Source organism: Lissotriton vulgaris, unplaced genomic scaffold (genome assembly GCF_964263255.1).
Source record: "Lissotriton vulgaris unplaced genomic scaffold, aLisVul1.2 SCAFFOLD_595, whole genome shotgun sequence".
Taxonomy (NCBI): Eukaryota; Metazoa; Chordata; class Amphibia; order Caudata; family Salamandridae; genus Lissotriton; species Lissotriton vulgaris.
The window spans coordinates 892,915-911,100 of NW_028241900.1; the positions used below are offsets into that span (position 1 = coordinate 892,915).

General features: G+C 39.8%; 13 non-coding genes across 13 annotated transcripts; all 13 read left to right on the forward strand.

Moving 5' to 3' along the window:
- The first annotated feature begins 56 nt into the window (after positions 1 to 56).
- On the forward strand, positions 57 to 128 carry TRNAP-UGG (transfer RNA proline (anticodon UGG)). Its single transcript has one exon. It is a non-coding gene; the product is annotated as a tRNA-Pro (tRNA).
- Positions 129 to 428: 300 nt separating this feature from the next.
- Positions 429 to 501, forward strand: TRNAV-CAC (transfer RNA valine (anticodon CAC)). The gene has a single exon. It is a non-coding gene; the product is annotated as a tRNA-Val (tRNA).
- A 2,171-nt stretch (positions 502 to 2,672) lies between these two features.
- Positions 2,673 to 2,744, forward strand: TRNAP-UGG (transfer RNA proline (anticodon UGG)). The gene has a single exon. It is a non-coding gene; the product is annotated as a tRNA-Pro (tRNA).
- A 300-nt stretch (positions 2,745 to 3,044) lies between these two features.
- TRNAV-CAC (transfer RNA valine (anticodon CAC)) lies at positions 3,045 to 3,117 on the forward strand. Its single transcript has one exon. It is a non-coding gene; the product is annotated as a tRNA-Val (tRNA).
- A 2,169-nt stretch (positions 3,118 to 5,286) lies between these two features.
- Positions 5,287 to 5,358, forward strand: TRNAP-UGG (transfer RNA proline (anticodon UGG)). Its single transcript has one exon. It is a non-coding gene; the product is annotated as a tRNA-Pro (tRNA).
- Positions 5,359 to 5,658: 300 nt separating this feature from the next.
- On the forward strand, positions 5,659 to 5,731 carry TRNAV-CAC (transfer RNA valine (anticodon CAC)). Its single transcript has one exon. It is a non-coding gene; the product is annotated as a tRNA-Val (tRNA).
- A 2,135-nt stretch (positions 5,732 to 7,866) lies between these two features.
- TRNAP-UGG (transfer RNA proline (anticodon UGG)) lies at positions 7,867 to 7,938 on the forward strand. The gene has a single exon. It is a non-coding gene; the product is annotated as a tRNA-Pro (tRNA).
- A 300-nt stretch (positions 7,939 to 8,238) lies between these two features.
- TRNAV-CAC (transfer RNA valine (anticodon CAC)) lies at positions 8,239 to 8,311 on the forward strand. Its single transcript has one exon. It is a non-coding gene; the product is annotated as a tRNA-Val (tRNA).
- Positions 8,312 to 10,842: 2,531 nt separating this feature from the next.
- On the forward strand, positions 10,843 to 10,915 carry TRNAV-CAC (transfer RNA valine (anticodon CAC)). The gene has a single exon. It is a non-coding gene; the product is annotated as a tRNA-Val (tRNA).
- A 2,159-nt stretch (positions 10,916 to 13,074) lies between these two features.
- On the forward strand, positions 13,075 to 13,146 carry TRNAP-UGG (transfer RNA proline (anticodon UGG)). Its single transcript has one exon. It is a non-coding gene; the product is annotated as a tRNA-Pro (tRNA).
- Positions 13,147 to 13,446: 300 nt separating this feature from the next.
- On the forward strand, positions 13,447 to 13,519 carry TRNAV-CAC (transfer RNA valine (anticodon CAC)). Its single transcript has one exon. It is a non-coding gene; the product is annotated as a tRNA-Val (tRNA).
- Positions 13,520 to 15,690: 2,171 nt separating this feature from the next.
- Positions 15,691 to 15,762, forward strand: TRNAP-UGG (transfer RNA proline (anticodon UGG)). Its single transcript has one exon. It is a non-coding gene; the product is annotated as a tRNA-Pro (tRNA).
- A 300-nt stretch (positions 15,763 to 16,062) lies between these two features.
- TRNAV-CAC (transfer RNA valine (anticodon CAC)) lies at positions 16,063 to 16,135 on the forward strand. Its single transcript has one exon. It is a non-coding gene; the product is annotated as a tRNA-Val (tRNA).
- Positions 16,136 to 18,186: the final 2,051 nt, after the last annotated feature.

Sequence of the window (18,186 nt, forward strand, 5' to 3'; positions counted from 1 at the left end):
TCTTCATTGCGTGCTTAGAGCTGGTATTAGCTTTTCAGAGGTGCGGGCCTTTCGAAGGCTCGTTGGTCTAGGGGTATGATTCTCGCTTTGGGTGCGAGAGGTCCCGGGTTCAAATCCCGGACGAGCCCTTTCATTGGTGCTTTTTTAAAGTAGTATTGCAGTATGCATTTCAAAGCCAATATCAATTTTCTCTTTGCAGTAGTGGATGAATATTTGCTAGAGTCTCATGCTTTTAACCTTGCCCTGCCTGAGCAAATAGGAAACATTTCTCTTTAAGCATTTTGCAAAAATGCTGAACTTGCATGGCATATACAAGCGTTCAGCTAGGGCTGTCTGGGAAGGTTGCATGAAAGAAATCTAAAACCAGAGGCCCTTGGAATAGCCTGTTTTGAGAAGTTTCATCACAGAAGAATCAACTGTAGACATCTGTTTCTGAAGTGTAGTGGTTATCACGTTCGCCTCACACGCGAAAGGTCCCCGGTTCGAAACCGGGCAGAAACAGTTGTTATATTGTCTTGGCTGCAATGTTGAGAGGTGCCGTTTTGCCATGAAATTGTCCAGGCCCTGAAGATGGTTTCATGCAGACTCGTTCCAAGAAAGTGAATTCTCTTAAAAACACTAAAGTAATTGGCATGTGGATGTATCTGTTGATTCACAGACCTCGCTTTGAAAAGAGCCCTGCATTCTGTTCATTGCTCACCTAGAACACGCATTAACTTTGGGAATTGTTGGCACCAACAGGCATCTTAGTTTAGTGGAGTGTTTCTGGTGTTTAAGTGCAGAAGCCCTGGGCTCAATTCCTCGGTGACCCTTCTCAAGGTGATGATACAAATGCATCGTCACCTTTAAGTTTAATGTCAGAATTGTTTATTTCTATTTGGTGGTGTATGAATGCTTGCAATAGTATGTTGATTTTTTCTAGCCTTGAATGAATAAAAGCAAATCACTCCTCTTTATGTATTTTTCTAATACATTGATATTTGCATCTCCTTTCCTAGCCTGCATTTTTCATTATCTTACAGGCTGTATATAATAAGTATCAATTCAGGGGCCCTTCTTCTACTCAATTCACAACTGTTCTATCCCGGCATTGATAAGCAATCTACATCTGCTTCTGTTGTGTATTGGTTATCATGTTTACCTGACGTGTGAAAGCCCCATGTTTGACAGTGCGCGTTAACAAAGAGACCAATGATTTTTATTAAAAGTTGTCATGTGTTTTTGTTACCTTGCACCGGCCAAAAAGTGCCGGAAATGACTTCATTTGCAGTCACTTGAAAAGTAGGGATTCTCAAATAAATGGTAAGAGGTTGGAACAAATCTAAAGGAATGCATGGCATATCTATATGTATGTGTACGCAGGTATCCATATATAAAGATAGATAGATAGATAGATAGATAGATAGATAGATAGATAGATAGATAGATAGATAGATAGATAGATAGATAGATAGATAGATAGATAGATAGATAGATAGATAGATAGATAGATAGATAGATAGATAGATAGATAGATAGATAGATAGATAGATAGATAGATAGATAGATAGATAGATATTGGGAGAGAGAGAGCGTTACTATAAACTGAGACTTTATTTTCCATCAAGCTGTCTTTCCTTTCCTTCAGGAGCAGAATGTTCTGATCATCAGCGCTCCAGAATCTAGTGCTTGGTTGGCAAGCATCACACATTGTGATGTGTTAGCTAAGAGTTCCATGTCGTTCAGACTCATATATTCCTCTGTAGTTGTACCTTGGTGATTCAACAAAATGTGGCATCATAAGCAGCATTCTACTGCCATAGACTGGGCAGAAAAAACATTTAGAATTTCACTGAAAAAGAAAAAAAGCATACTTAGGCAGAGCTTTCTGGACAGTAAGGACATTAGAGTAAGTGATGAATAAGCACTGCTTTTGTTAATTTACATAGGCAGAACAGAGACTGCTGGGAAAAGCCTGAAATTAAAGGCCCAGAAAATGCCTGCTTCTGGATAGAACACTAAGAAGGGTTGAAAGTTTTTTCTCTGACCCTGGCCACTCTTACAAGCAATCCTATGATAGTCAGAAGGACCCACCCTAAAAAGGAAGGGACAGCCATTTGGACCCTTTCCACCTTTTCTATATCTCGCCTGATCGAGCCTGATCGAGCGCTGATTGAGCGGATTAGCACATGTACTTCTCATTTTGGGAAGGTATTGCTTAGCTTGCTACCAGCAGCTCAGTTATGTTATGATGTTAGAGGCTTGCATGGAATGCTTTAGTCCTGCATTAGGCCGTTTTTATTGCTACTTGCATTCAAGGGAAAGATAATTAGCCAGAATCTGTGGCCCAGTTATTCATCTTGGCATTCCGATTTGCACAAAGGGAATAAGCATTTGAGAGAAAATGCAACATGTGTTTCTTATGTTGCTATGAACAGCTTTTTATCCTTTCTCTTTAGGGTCTAGCCAATGCAGAAATAGATAAATAAGTGCTGACTTTCTGTAAGACGTGTCCAATGCTGGGACAAAATAAAAGGGGACACTTATAAATGATAGTGATATCATTTGAGAAAGGGTAAGTTGACACTGAATTTCATGTATATTCACAGACCAAGCATGAAAAAGTCCCCAGCATGATCTTCATTGCGTGCTTAGAGCTGGTATTAGCTTTTCAGAGGTGCGGGCCTTTCGAAGGCTCGTTGGTCTAGGGGTATGATTCTCGCTTTGGGTGCGAGAGGTCCCGGGTTCAAATCCCGGACGAGCCCTTTCATTGGTGCTTTTTTAAAGTAGTATTGCAGTATGCATTTCAAAGCCAATATCAATTTTCTCTTTGCAGTAGTGGATGAATATTTGCTAGAGTCTCATGCTTTTAACCTTGCCCTGCCTGAGCAAATAGGAAACATTTCTCTTTAAGCATTTTGCAAAAATGCTGAACTTGCATGGCATATACAAGCGTTTAGCTAGGGCTGTCTGGGAAGGTTGCATGAAAGAAATCTAAAACCAGAGGCCCTTGGAATAGCCTGTTTTGAGAAGTTTCATCACAGAAGAATCAACTGTAGACATCTGTTTCTGTAGTGTAGTGGTTATCACGTTCGCCTCACACGCGAAAGGTCCCCGGTTCGAAACCGGGCAGAAACAGTTGTTATATTGTCTTGGCTGCAATGTTGAGAGGTGCCGTTTTGCCATGAAATTGTCCAGGCCCTGAAGATGGTTTCATGCAGACTCGTTCCAAGAAAGTGAATTCTCTTAAAAACACTAAAGTAATTGGCATGTGGATGTATCTGTTGATTCACAGACCTCGCTTTGAAAAGAGCCCTGCATTCTGTTCATTGCTCACCTAGAACACGCATTAACTTTGGGAATTGTTGGCACCAACAGGCATCTTAGTTTAGTGGAGTGTTTCTGGTGTTTAAGTGCAGAAGCCCTGGGCTCAATTCCTCGGTGACCCTTCTCAAGGTGATGATACAAATGCATCGTCACCTTTACGTTTAATGTCAGAATTGTTTATTTCTATTTGGTGGTGTATGAATGCTTGCAATAGTATGTTGATTTTTTCTAGCCTTGAATGAATAAAAGCAAATCACTCCTCTTTATGTATTTTTCTAATACATTGATATTTGCATCTCCTTTCCTAGCCTGCATTTTTCATTATCTTACAGGCTGTATATAATAAGTATCAATTCAGGGGCCCTTCTTCTACTCAATTCACAACTGTTCTATCCCGGCATTGATAAGCAATCTACATCTGCTTCTGTTGTGTATTGGTTATCATGTTTACCTGACGTGTGAAAGCCCCATGTTTGACAGTGCGCGTTAACAAAGAGACCAATGATTTTTATTAAAAGTTGTCATGTGTTTTTGTTACCTTGCACCGGCCAAAAAGTGCCGGAAATGACTTCATTTGCAGTCACTTGAAAAGTAGGGATTCTCAAATAAATGGTAAGAGGTTGGAACAAATCTAAAGGAATGCATGGCATATCTATATGTATGTGTACGCAGGTATCCATATATAAAGATAGATAGATAGATAGATAGATAGATAGATAGATAGATAGATAGATAGATAGATAGATAGATAGATAGATAGATAGATAGATAGATAGATAGATAGATAGATAGATAGATAGATAGATAGATAGATAGATAGATAGATAGATAGATAGATAGATAGATAGATAGATAGATAGATAGATAGATAGATATTGGGAGAGAGAGAGCGTTACTATAAACTGAGACTTTATTTTCCATCAAGCTGTCTTTCCTTTCCTTCAGGAGCAGAATGTTCTGATCATCAGCGCTCCAGAATCTAGTGCTTGGTTGGCAAGCATCACACATTGTGATGTGTTAGCTAAGAGTTCCATGTCGTTCAGACTCATATATTCCTCTGTAGTTGTACCTTGGTGATTCAACAAAATGTGGCATCATAAGCAGCATTCTACTGCCATAGACTGGGCAGAAAAAACATTTAGAATTTCACTGAAAAAGAAAAAAAGCATACTTAGGCAGAGCTTTCTGGACAGTAAGGACATTAGAGTAAGTGATGAATAAGCACTGCTTTTGTTAATTTACATAGGCAGAACAGAGACTGCTGGGAAAAGCCTGAAATTAAAGGCACAGAAAATGCCTGCTTCTGGATAGAACACTAAGAAGGGTTGAAAGTTTTTTCTCTGACCCTGGCCACTCTTACAAGCAATCCTATGATAGTCAGAAGGACCCACCCTAAAAAGGAAGGGACAGCCATTTGGACCCTTTCCACCTTTTCTATATCTCGCCTGATCGAGCGCTGATTGAGCGGATTAGCACATGTACTTCTCATTTTGGGAAGGTATTGCTTAGCTTGCTACCAGCAGCTCAGTTATGTTATGATGTTAGAGGCTTGCATGGAATGCTTTAGTCCTGCATTAGGCCGTTTTTATTGCTACTTGCATTCAAGGGAAAGATAATTAGCCAGAATCTGTGGCCCAGTTATTCACCTTGGCATTCCGATTTGCATAAAGGGAATAAGCATTTGAGAGAAAATGCAACATGTGTTTCTTATGTTGCTATGAACAGCTTTTTATTCTTTCTCTTTAGGGTCTAGCCAATGCAGAAATAGATAAATAAGTGCTGACTTTCTGTAAGACGTGTCCAATGCTGGGACAAAATAAAAGGGGACACTTATAAATGATAGTGATATCATTTGAGAAAGGGTAAGTTGACACTGAATTTCATGTATATTCACAGACCAAGCATGAAAAAGTCCCCAGCATGATCTTCATTGCGTGCTTAGAGCTGGTATTAGCTTTTCAGAGGTGTGGGCCTTTCGAAGGCTCGTTGGTCTAGGGGTATGATTCTCGCTTTGGGTGCGAGAGGTCCCGGGTTCAAATCCCGGACGAGCCCTTTCATTGGTGCTTTTTTAAAGTAGTATTGCAGTATGCATTTCAAAGCCAATATCAATTTTCTCTTTGCAGTAGTGGATGAATATTTGCTAGAGTCTCATGCTTTTAACCTTGCCCTGCCTGAGCAAATAGGAAACATTTCTCTTTAAGCATTTTGCAAAAATGCTGAACTTGCATGGCATATACAAGCGTTCGGCTAGGGCTGTCTGGGAAGGTTGCATGAAAGAAATCTAAAACCAGAGGCCCTTGGAATAGCCTGTTTTGAGAAGTTTCATCACAGAAGAATCAACTGTAGACATCTGTTTCTGTAGTGTAGTGGTTATCACGTTCGCCTCACACGCGAAAGGTCCCCGGTTCGAAACCGGGCAGAAACAGTTGTTATATTGTCTTGGCTGCAATGTTGAGAGGTGCCGTTTTGCCATGAAATTGTCCAGGCCCTGAAGATGGTTTCATGCAGACTCGTTCCAAGAAAGTGAATTCTCTTAAAAACACTAAAGTAATTGGCATGTGGATGTATCTGTTGATTCACAGACCTCGCTTTGAAAAGAGCCCTGCATTCTGTTCATTGCTCACCTAGAACACGCATTAACTTTGGGAATTGTTGGCACCAACAGGCATCTTAGTTTAGTGGAGTGTTTCTGGTGTTTAAGTGCAGAAGCCCTGGGCTCAATTCCTCGGTGACCCTTCTCAAGGTGATGATACAAATGCATCGTCACCTTTAAGTTTAATGTCAGAATTGTTTATTTCTATTTGGTGGTGTATGAATGCTTGCAATAGTATGTTGATTTTTTCTAGCCTTGAATGAATAAAAGCAAATCACTCCTCTTTATGTATTTTTCTAATACATTGATATTTGCATCTCCTTTCCTAGCCTGCATTTTTCATTATCCTACAGGCTGTATATAATAAGTATCAATTCAGGGGCCCTTCTTCTACTCAATTCACAACTGTTCTATCCCGGCATTGATAAGCAATCTACATCTGCTTCTGTTGTGTATTGGTTATCATGTTTACCTGACGTGTGAAAGCCCCATGTTTGACAGTGCGCGTTAACAAAGAGACCAATGATTTTTATTAAAAGTTGTCATGTGTTTTTGTTACCTTGCACCGGCCAAAAAGTGCCGGAAATGACTTCATTTGCAGTCACTTGAAAAGTAGGGATTCTCAAATAAATGGTAAGAGGTTGGAACAAATCTAAAGGAATGCATGGCATATCTATATGTATGTGTGCGCAGGTATCCATATATAAAGATAGATAGATAGATAGATAGATAGATAGATAGATAGATAGATAGATAGATAGATAGATAGATAGATAGATAGATAGATAGATAGATAGATAGATAGATAGATAGATAGATAGATAGATAGATAGATAGATAGATAGATAGATATTGGGAGAGAGAGAGCGTTACTATAAACTGAGACTTTATTTTCCATCAAGCTGTCTTTCCTTTCCTTCAGGAGCAGAATGTTCTGATCATCAGCGCTCCAGAATCTAGTGCTTGGTTGGCAAGCATCACACATTGTGATGTGTTAGCTAAGAGTTCCATGTCGTTCAGACTCATATATTCCTCTGTAGTTGTACCTTGGTGATTCAACAAAATGTGGCATCATAAGCAGCATTCTACTGCCATAGACTGGGCGGAAAAAACATTTAGAATTTCACTGAAAAAGAAAAAAAGCATACTGAGGCAGAGCTTTCTGGACAGTAAGGACATTAGAGTAAGTGATGAATAAGCACTGCTTTTGTTAATTTACATAGGCAGAACAGAGACTGCTGGGAAAAGCCTGAAATTAAAGGCCCAGAAAATGCCTGCTTCTGGATAGAACACTAAGAAGGGTTGAAAGTTTTTTCTCTGACCCTGGCCACTCTTACAAGCAATCCTATGATAGTCAGAAGGACCCACACTAAAAAGGAAGGGACAGCCATTTGGACCCTTTCCACCTTTTCTATATCTCGCCTGATCGAGCCTGATCGAGCGCTGATTGAGCGGATTAGCACATGTACTTCTCATTTTGGGAAGGTATTGCTTAGCTTGCTACCAGCAGCTCAGTTATGTTATGATGTTAGAGGCTTGCAAGGAATGCTTTAGTCCTGCATTAGGCCGTTTTTATTGCTACTTGCATTCAAGGGAAAGATAATTAGCCAGAATCTGTGGCCCAGTTATTCATCTTGGCATTCCGATTTGCACAAAGGGAATAAGCATTTGAGAGAAAATGCAACATGTGTTTCTTATGTTGCTATGAACAGCTTTTTATCCTTTCTCTTTAGGGTCTAGCCAATGCAGAAATAGATAAATAAGTGCTGACTTTCTGTAAGACGTGTCCAATGCTGGGACAAAATAAAAGGGGACACTTATAAATGATAGTGATATCATTTGAGAAAGGGTAAGTTGACACTGAATTTCATGTATATTCACAGACCAAGCATGAAAAAGTCCCCAGCATGATCTTCATTGCGTGCTTAGAGCTGGTATTAGCTTTTCAGAGGTGCGGGCCTTTCGAAGGCTCGTTGGTCTAGGGGTATGATTCTCGCTTTGGGTGCGAGAGGTCCCGGGTTCAAATCCCGGACGAGCCCTTTCATTGGTGCTTTTTTAAAGTAGTATTGCAGTATGCATTTCAAAGCCAATATCAATTTTCTCTTTGCAGTAGTGGATGAATATTTGCTAGAGTCTCATGCTTTTAACCTTGCCCTGCCTGAGCAAATAGGAAACATTTCTCTTTAAGCATTTTGCAAAAATGCTGAACTTGCATGGCATATACAAGCGTTCAGCTAGGGCTGTCTGGGAAGGTTGCATGAAAGAAATCTAAAACCAGAGGCCCTTGGAATAGCCTGTTTTGAGAAGTTTCATCACAGAAGAATCAACTGTAGACATCTGTTTCTGTAGTGTAGTGGTTATCACGTTCGCCTCACACGCGAAAGGTCCCCGGTTCGAAACCGGGCAGAAACAGTTGTTATATTGTCTTGGCTGCAATGTTGAGAGGTGCCGTTTTGCCATGAAATTGTCCAGGCCCTGAAGATGGTTTCATGCAGACTCGTTCCAAGAAAGTGAATTCTCTTAAAAACACTAAAGTAATTGGCATGAGGATGTATCTGTTGATTCACAGACCTCGCTTTGAAAAGAGCCCTGCATTCTGTTCATTGCTCACCTAGAACACGCATTAACTTTGGGAATTGTTGGCACCAACAGGCATCTTAGTTTAGTGGAGTGTTTCTGGTGTTTAAGTGCAGAAGCCCTGGGCTCAATTCCTCGGTGACCCTTCTCAAGGTGATGATACAAATGCATCGTCACCTTTACGTTTAATGTCAGAATTGTTTATTTCTATTTGGTGGTGTATGAATGCTTGCAATAGTATGTTGATTTTTTCTAGCCTTGAATGAATAAAAGCAAATCACTCCTCTTTATGTATTTTTCTAATACATTGATATTTGCATCTCCTTTCCTAGCCTGCATTTTTCATTATCTTACAGGCTGTATATAATAAGTATCAATTCAGGGGCCCTTCTTCTACTCAATTCACAACTGTTCTATCCCGGCATTGATAAGCAATCTACATCTGCTTCTGTTGTGTATTGGTTATCATGTTTACCTGACGTGTGAAAGCCCCATGTTTGACAGTGCGCGTTAACAAAGAGACCAATGATTTTTATTAAAAGTTGTCATGTGTTTTTGTTACCTTGCACCGGCCAAAAAGTGCCGGAAATGACTTCATTTGCAGTCACTTGAAAAGTAGGGATTCTCAAATAAATGGTAAGAGGTTGGAACAAATCTAAAGGAATGCATGGCATATCTATATGTATGTGTACGCAGGTATCCATATATAAAGATAGATAGATAGATAGATAGATAGATAGATAGATAGATAGATAGATAGATAGATAGATAGATAGATAGATAGATAGATAGATAGATAGATAGATAGATAGATAGATAGATAGATAGATAGATAGATAGATAGATAGATAGATAGATAGATAGATAGATAGATAGATATTGGGAGAGAGAGAGCGTTACTATAAACTGAGACTTTATTTTCCATCAAGCTGTCTTTCCTTTCCTTCAGGAGCAGAATGTTCTGATCATCAGCGCTCCAGAATCTAGTGCTTGGTTGGCAAGCATCACACATTGTGATGTGTTAGCTAAGAGTTCCATGTCGTTCAGACTCATATATTCCTCTGTAGTTGTACCTTGGTGATTCAACAAAATGTGGCATCATAAGCAGCATTCTACTGCCATAGACTGGGCAGAAAAAACATTTAGAATTTCACTGAAAAAGAAAAAAAGCATACTTAGGCAGAGCTTTCTGGACAGTAAGGACATTAGAGTAAGTGATGAATAAGCACTGCTTTTGTTAATTTACATAGGCAGAACAGAGACTGCTGGGAAAAGCCTGAAATTAAAGGCCCAGAAAATGCCTGCTTCTGGATAGAACACTAAGAAGGGTTGAAAGTTTTTTCTCTGACCCTGGCCACTCTTACAAGCAATCCTATGATAGTCAGAAGGACCCACCCTAAAAAGGAAGGGACAGCCATTTGGACCCTTTCCACCTTTTCTATATCTCGCCTGATCGAGCCTGATCGAGCGCTGATTGAGCGGATTAGCACATGTACTTCTCATTTTGGGAAGGTATTGCTTAGCTTGCTACCAGCAGCTCAGTTATGTTATGATGTTAGAGGCTTGCATGGAATGCTTTAGTCCTGCATTAGGCCGTTTTTATTGCTACTTGCATTCAAGGGAAAGATAATTAGCCAGAATCTGTGGCCCAGTTATTCACCTTGGCATTCCGATTTGCACAAAGGGAATAAGCATTTGAGAGAAAATGCAACATGTGTTTCTTATGTTGCTATGAACAGCTTTTTATTCTTTCTCTTTAGGGTCTAGCCAATGCAGAAATAGATAAATAAGTGCTGACTTTCTGTAAGACGTGTCCAATGCTGGGACAAAATAAAAGGGGACACTTATAAATGATAGTGATATCATTTGAGAAAGGGTAAGTTGACACTGAATTTCATGTATATTCACAGACCAAGCATGAAAAAGTCCCCAGCATGATCTTCATTGCGTGCTTAGAGCTGGTATTAGCTTTTCAGAGGTGCGGGCCTTTCGAAGGCTCGTTGGTCTAGGGGTATGATTCTCGCTTTGGGTGCGAGAGGTCCTGGGTTCAAATCCCGGACGAGCCCTTTCATTGGTGCTTTTTTAAAGTAGTATTGCAGAATGCATTTCAAAGCCAATATCAATTTTCTCTTTGCAGTAGTGGATGAATATTTGCTAGAGTCTCATGCTTTTAACCTTGCCCTGCCTGAGCAAATAGGAAACATTTCTCTTTAAGCATTTTGCAAAAATGCTGAACTTGCATGGCATATACAAGCGTTCAGCTAGGGCTGTCTGGGAAGGTTGCATGAAAGAAATCTAAAACCAGAGGCCCTTGGAATAGCCTGTTTTGAGAAGTTTCATCACAGAAGAATCAACTGTAGACATCTGTTTCTGTAGTGTAGTGGTTATCACGTTCGCCTCACACGCGAAAGGTCCCCGGTTCGAAACCGGGCAGAAACAGTTGTTATATTGTCTTGGCTGCAATGTTGAGAGGTGCCGTTTTGCCATGAAATTGTCCAGGCCCTGAAGATGGTTTCATGCAGACTCGTTCCAAGAAAGTGAATTCTCTTAAAAACACTAAAGTAATTGGCATGTGGATGTATCTGTTGATTCACAGACCTCGCTTTGAAAAGAGCCCTGCATTCTGTTCATTGCTCACCTAGAACACGCATTAACTTTGGGAATTGTTGGCACCAACAGGCATCTTAGTTTAGTGGAGTGTTTCTGGTGTTTAAGTGCAGAAGCCCTGGGCTCAATTCCTCGGTGACCCTTCTCAAGGTGATGATAAAAATGCATCGTCACCTTTACGTTTAATGTCAGAATTGTTTATTTCTATTTGGTGGTGTATGAATGCTTGCAATAGTATGTTGATTTTTTCTAGCCTTGAATGAATAAAAGCAAATCACTCCTCTTTATGTATTTTTCTAATACATTGATATTTGCATCTCCTTTCCTAGCCTGCATTTTTCATTATCTTACAGGCTGTATATAATAAGTATCAATTCAGGGGCCCTTCTTCTACTCAATTCACAACTGTTCTATCCCGGCATTGATAAGCAATCTACATCTGCTTCTGTTGTGTATTGGTTATCATGTTTACCTGACGTGTGAAAGCCCCATGTTTGACAGTGCGCGTTAACAAAGAGACCAATGATTTTTATTAAAAGTTGTCATGTGTTTTTGTTACCTTGCACCGGCCAAAAAGTGCCGGAAATGACTTCATTTGCAGTCACTTGAAAAGTAGGGATTCTCAAATAAATGGTAAGAGGTTGGAACAAATCTAAAGGAATGCATGGCATATCTATATGTATGTGTACGCAGGTATCCATATATAAAGATAGATAGATAGATAGATAGATAGATAGATAGATAGATAGATAGATAGATAGATAGATAGATAGATAGATAGATAGATAGATAGATAGATAGATAGATAGATAGATAGATAGATAGATAGATAGATAGATAGATAGATAGATAGATAGATAGATAGATAGATAGATATTGGGAGAGAGAGAGCGTTACTATAAACTGAGACTTTATTTTCCATCAAGCTGTCTTTCCTTTCCTTCAGGAGCAGAATGTTCTGATCATCAGCGCTCCAGAATCTAGTGCTTGGTTGGCAAGCATCACACATTGTGATGTGTTAGCTAAGAGTTCCATGTCGTTCAGACTCATATATTCCTCTGTAGTTGTACCTTGGTGATTCAACAAAATGTGGCATCATAAGCAGCATTCTACTGCCATAGACTGGGCGGAAAAAACATTTAGAATTTCACTGAAAAAGAAAAAAAGCATACTTAGGCAGAGCTTTCTGTACAGTAAGGACATTAGAGTAAGTGATGAATAAGCACTGCTTTTGTTAATTTACATAGGCAGAACAGAGACTGCTGGGAAAAGCCTGAAATTAAAGGCCCAGAAAATGCCTGCTTCTGGATAGAACACTAAGAAGGGTTGAAAGTTTTTTCTCTGACCCTGGCCACTCTTACAAGCAATCCTATGATAGTCAGAAGGACCCACACTAAAAAGGAAGGGACAGCCATTTGGACCCTTTCCACCTTTTCTATATCTCGCCTGATCGAGCCTGATCGAGCGCTGATTGAGCGGATTAGCACATGTACTTCTCATTTTGGGAAGGTATTGCTTAGCTTGCTACCAGCAGCTCAGTTATGTTATGATGTTAGAGGCTTGCAAGGAATGCTTTAGTCCTGCATTAGGCCGTTTTTATTGCTACTTGCATTCAAGGGAAAGATAATTAGCCAGAATCTGTGGCCCAGTTATTCATCTTGGCATTCCGATTTGCACAAAGGGAATAAGCATTTGAGAGAAAATGCAACATGTGTTTCTTATGTTGCTATGAACAGCTTTTTATCCTTTCTCTTTAGGGTCTAGCCAATGCAGAAATAGATAAATAAGTGCTGACTTTCTGTAAGACGTGTCCAATGCTGGGACAAAATAAAAGGGGACACTTATAAATGATAGTGATATCATTTGAGAAAGGGTAAGTTGACACTGAATTTCATGTATATTCACAGACCAAGCATGAAAAAGTCCCCAGCATGATCTTCATTGCGTGCTTAGAGCTGGTATCAGCTTTTCAGAGGTGCGGGCCTTTCGAAGGCTCGTTGGTCTAGGGGTATGATTCTCGCTTTGGGTGCGAGAGGTCCCGGGTTCAAATCCCGGACGAGCCCTTTCATAGGTGCTTTTTTAAAGTAGTATTGCAGTATGCATTTCAAAGCCAATATCAATTTTCTCTTTGCAGTAGTGGATGAATATTTGCTAGAGTCTCATGCTTTTAACCTTGCCCTGCCTGAGCAAATAGGAAACATTTCTCTTTAAGCATTTTGCAAAAATGCTGAACTTGCATGGCATATACAAGCGTTCAGCTAGGGCTGTCTGGGAAGGTTGCATGAAAGAAATCTAAAACCAGAGGCCCTTGGAATAGCCTGTTTTGAGAAGTTTCATCACAGAAGAATCAACTGTAGACATCTGTTTCTGTAGTGTAGTGGTTATCACGTTCGCCTCACACGCGAAAGGTCCCCGGTTCGAAACCGGGCAGAAACAGTTGTTATATTGTCTTGGCTGCAATGTTGAGAGGTGCCGTTTTGCCATGAAATTGTCCAGGCCCTGAAGATGGTTTCATGCAGACTCGTTCCAAGAAAGTGAATTCTCTTAAAAACACTAAAGTAATTGGCATGTGGAAGTATCTGTTGATTCACAGACCTCGCTTTGAAAAGAGCCCTGCATTCTGTTCATTGCTCACCTAGAACACGCATTAACTTTGGGAATTGTTGGCACCAACAGGCATCTTAGTTTAGTGGAGTGTTTCTGGTGTTTAAGTGCAGAAGCCCTGGGCTCAATTCCTCGGTGACCCTTCTCAAGGTGATGATACAAATGCATCGTCACCTTTAAGTTTAATGTCAGAATTGTTTATTTCTATTTGGTGGTGTATGAATGCTTGCAATAGTATGTTGATTTTTTCTAGCCTTGAATGAATAAAAGCAAATCACTCCTCTTTATGTATTTTTCTAATACATTGATATTTGCATCTCCTTTCCTAGCCTGCATTTTTCATTATCTTACAGGCTGTATATAATAAGTATCAATTCAGGGGCCCTTCTTCTACTCAATTCACAACTGTTCTATCCCGGCATTGATAAGCAATCTACATCTGCTTCTGTTGTGTATTGGTTATCATGTTTACCTGACGTGTGAAAGCCCCATGTTTGACAGTGCGCGTTAACAAAGAGACCAATGATTTTTATTAAAAGTTGTCATGTGTTTTTGTTACCTTGCACCGGCCAAAAAGTGCCGGAAATGACTTCATTTGCAGTCACTTGAAAAGTAGGGATTCTCAAATAAATGGTAAGAGGTTGGAACAAATCTAAAGGAATGCATGGCATATCTATATGTATGTGTACGCAGGTATCCATATATAAAGATAGATAGATAGATAGATAGATAGATAGATAGATAGATAGATAGATAGATAGATAGATAGATAGATAGATAGATAGATAGATAGATAGATAGATAGATAGATAGATAGATAGATAGATAGATAGATAGATAGATAGATAGATAGATAGATAGATAGATAGATAGATAGATAGATAGATATTGGGAGAGAGAGAGCGTTACTATAAACTGAGACTTTATTTTCCATCAAGCTGTCTTTCCTTTCCTTCAGGAGCAGAATGTTCTGATCATCAGCGCTCCAGAATCTAGTGCTTGGTTGGCAAGCATCACACATTGTGATGTGTTAGCTAAGAGTTCCATGTCGTTCAGACTCATATATTCCTCTGTAGTTGTACCTTGGTGATTCAACAAAATGTGGCATCATAAGCAGCATTCTACTGCCATAGACTGGGCGGAAAAAACATTTAGAATTTCACTGAAAAAGAAAAAAAGCATACTTAGGCAGAGCTTTCTGTACAGTAAGGACATTAGAGTAAGTGATGAATAAGCACTGCTTTTGTTAATTTACATAGGCAGAACAGAGACTGCTGGGAAAAGCCTGAAATTAAAGGCCCAGAAAATGCCTGCTTCTGGATAGAACACTAAGAAGGGTTGAAAGTTTTTTCTCTGACCCTGGCCACTCTTACAAGCAATCCTATGATAGTCAGAAGGACCCACACTAAAAAGGAAGGGACAGCCATTTGGACCCTTTCCACCTTTTCTATATCTCGCCTGATCGAGCCTGATCGAGCGCTGATTGAGCGGATTAGCACATGTACTTCTCATTTTGGGAAGGTATTGCTTAGCTTGCTACCAGCAGCTCAGTTATGTTATGATGTTAGAGGCTTGCAAGGAATGCTTTAGTCCTGCATTAGGCCGTTTTTATTGCTACTTGCATTCAAGGGAAAGATAATTAGCCAGAATCTGTGGCCCAGTTATTCATCTTGGCATTCCGATTTGCACAAAGGGAATAAGCATTTGAGAGAAAATGCAACATGTGTTTCTTATGTTGCTATGAACAGCTTTTTATCCTTTCTCTTTAGGGTCTAGCCAATGCAGAAATAGATAAATAAGTGCTGACTTTCTGTAAGACGTGTCCAATGCTGGGACAAAATAAAAGGGGACACTTATAAATGATAGTGATATCATTTGAGAAAGGGTAAGTTGACACTGAATTTCATGTATATTCACAGACCAAGCATGAAAAAGTCCCCAGCATGATCTTCATTGCGTGCTTAGAGCTGGTATCAGCTTTTCAGAGGTGCGGGCCTTTCGAAGGCTCGTTGGTCTAGGGGTATGATTCTCGCTTTGGGTGCGAGAGGTCCCGGGTTCAAATCCCGGACGAGCCCTTTCATAGGTGCTTTTTTAAAGTAGTATTGCAGTATGCATTTCAAAGCCAATATCAATTTTCTCTTTGCAGTAGTGGATGAATATTTGCTAGAGTCTCATGCTTTTAACCTTGCCCTGCCTGAGCAAATAGGAAACATTTCTCTTTAAGCATTTTGCAAAAATGCTGAACTTGCATGGCATATACAAGCGTTCAGCTAGGGCTGTCTGGGAAGGTTGCATGAAAGAAATCTAAAACCAGAGGCCCTTGGAATAGCCTGTTTTGAGAAGTTTCATCACAGAAGAATCAACTGTAGACATCTGTTTCTGTAGTGTAGTGGTTATCACGTTCGCCTCACACGCGAAAGGTCCCCGGTTCGAAACCGGGCAGAAACAGTTGTTATATTGTCTTGGCTGCAATGTTGAGAGGTGCCGTTTTGCCATGAAATTGTCCAGGCCCTGAAGATGGTTTCATGCAGACTCGTTCCAAGAAAGTGAATTCTCTTAAAAACACTAAAGTAATTGGCATGTGGATGTATCTGTTGATTCACAGACCTCGCTTTGAAAAGAGCCCTGCATTCTGTTCATTGCTCACCTAGAACACGCATTAACTTTGGGAATTGTTGGCACCAACAGGCATCTTAGTTTAGTGGAGTGTTTCTGGTGTTTAAGTGCAGAAGCCCTGGGCTCAATTCCTCGGTGACCCTTCTCAAGGTGATGATACAAATGCATCGTCACCTTTAAGTTTAATGTCAGAATTGTTTATTTCTATTTGGTGGTGTATGAATGCTTGCAATAGTATGTTGATTTTTTCTAGCCTTGAATGAATAAAAGCAAATCACTCCTCTTTATGTATTTTTCTAATACATTGATATTTGCATCTCCTTTCCTAGCCTGCATTTTTCATTATCTTACAGGCTGTATATAATAAGTATCAATTCAGGGGCCCTTCTTCTACTCAATTCACAACTGTTCTATCCCGGCATTGATAAGCAATCTACATCTGCTTCTGTTGTGTATTGGTTATCATGTTTACCTGACGTGTGAAAGCCCCATGTTTGACAGTGCGCGTTAACAAAGAGACCAATGATTTTTATTAAAAGTTGTCATGTGTTTTTGTTACCTTGCACCGGCCAAAAAGTGCCGGAAATGACTTCATTTGCAGTCACTTGAAAAGTAGGGATTCTCAAATAAATGGTAAGAGGTTGGAACAAATCTAAAGGAATGCATGGCATATCTATATGTATGTGTACGCAGGTATCCATATATAAAGATAGATAGATAGATAGATAGATAGATAGATAGATAGATAGATAGATAGATAGATAGATAGATAGATAGATAGATAGATAGATAGATAGATAGATAGATAGATAGATAGATAGATAGATAGATAGATAGATAGATAGATAGATAGATAGATAGATAGATAGATATTGGGAGAGAGAGAGCGTTACTATAAACTGAGACTTTATTTTCCATCAAGCTGTCTTTCCTTTCCTTCAGGAGCAGAATGTTCTGATCATCAGCGCTCCAGAATCTAGTGCTTGGTTGGCAAGCATCACACATTGTGATGTGTTAGCTAAGAGTTCCATGTCGTTCAGACTCATATATTCCTCTGTAGTTGTACCTTGGTGATTCAACAAAATGTGGCATCATAAGCAGCATTCTACTGCCATAGACTGGGCGGAAAAAACATTTAGAATTTCACTGAAAAAGAAAAAAAGCATACTTAGGCAGAGCTTTCTGGACAGTAAGGACATTAGAGTAAGTGATGAATAAGCACTGCTTTTGTTAATTTACATAGGCAGAACAGAGACTGCTGGGAAAAGCCTGAAATTAAAGGCCCAGAAAATGCCTGCTTCTGGATAGAACACTAAGAAGGGTTGAAAGTTTTTTCTCTGACCCTGGCCACTCTTACAAGCAATCCTATGATAGTCAGAAGGACCCACACTAAAAAGGAAGGGACAGCCATTTGGACCCTTTCCACCTTTTCTATATCTCGCCTGATCGAGCCTGATCGAGCGCTGATTGAGCGGATTAGCACATGTACTTCTCATTTTGGGAAGGTATTGCTTAGCTTGCTACCAGCAGCTCAGTTATGTTATGATGTTAGAGGCTTGCAAGGAATGCTTTAGTCCTGCATTAGGCCGTTTTTATTGCTACTTGCATTCAAGGGAAAGATAATTAGCCAGAATCTGTGGCCCAGTTATTCATCTTGGCATTCCGATTTGCACAAAGGGAATAAGCATTTGAGAGAAAATGCAACATGTGTTTCTTATGTTGCTATGAACAGCTTTTTATCCTTTCTCTTTAGGGTCTAGCCAATGCAGAAATAGATAAATAAGTGCTGACTTTCTGTAAGACGTGTCCAATGCTGGGACAAAATAAAAGGGGACACTTATAAATGATAGTGATATCATTTGAGAAAGGGTAAGTTGACACTG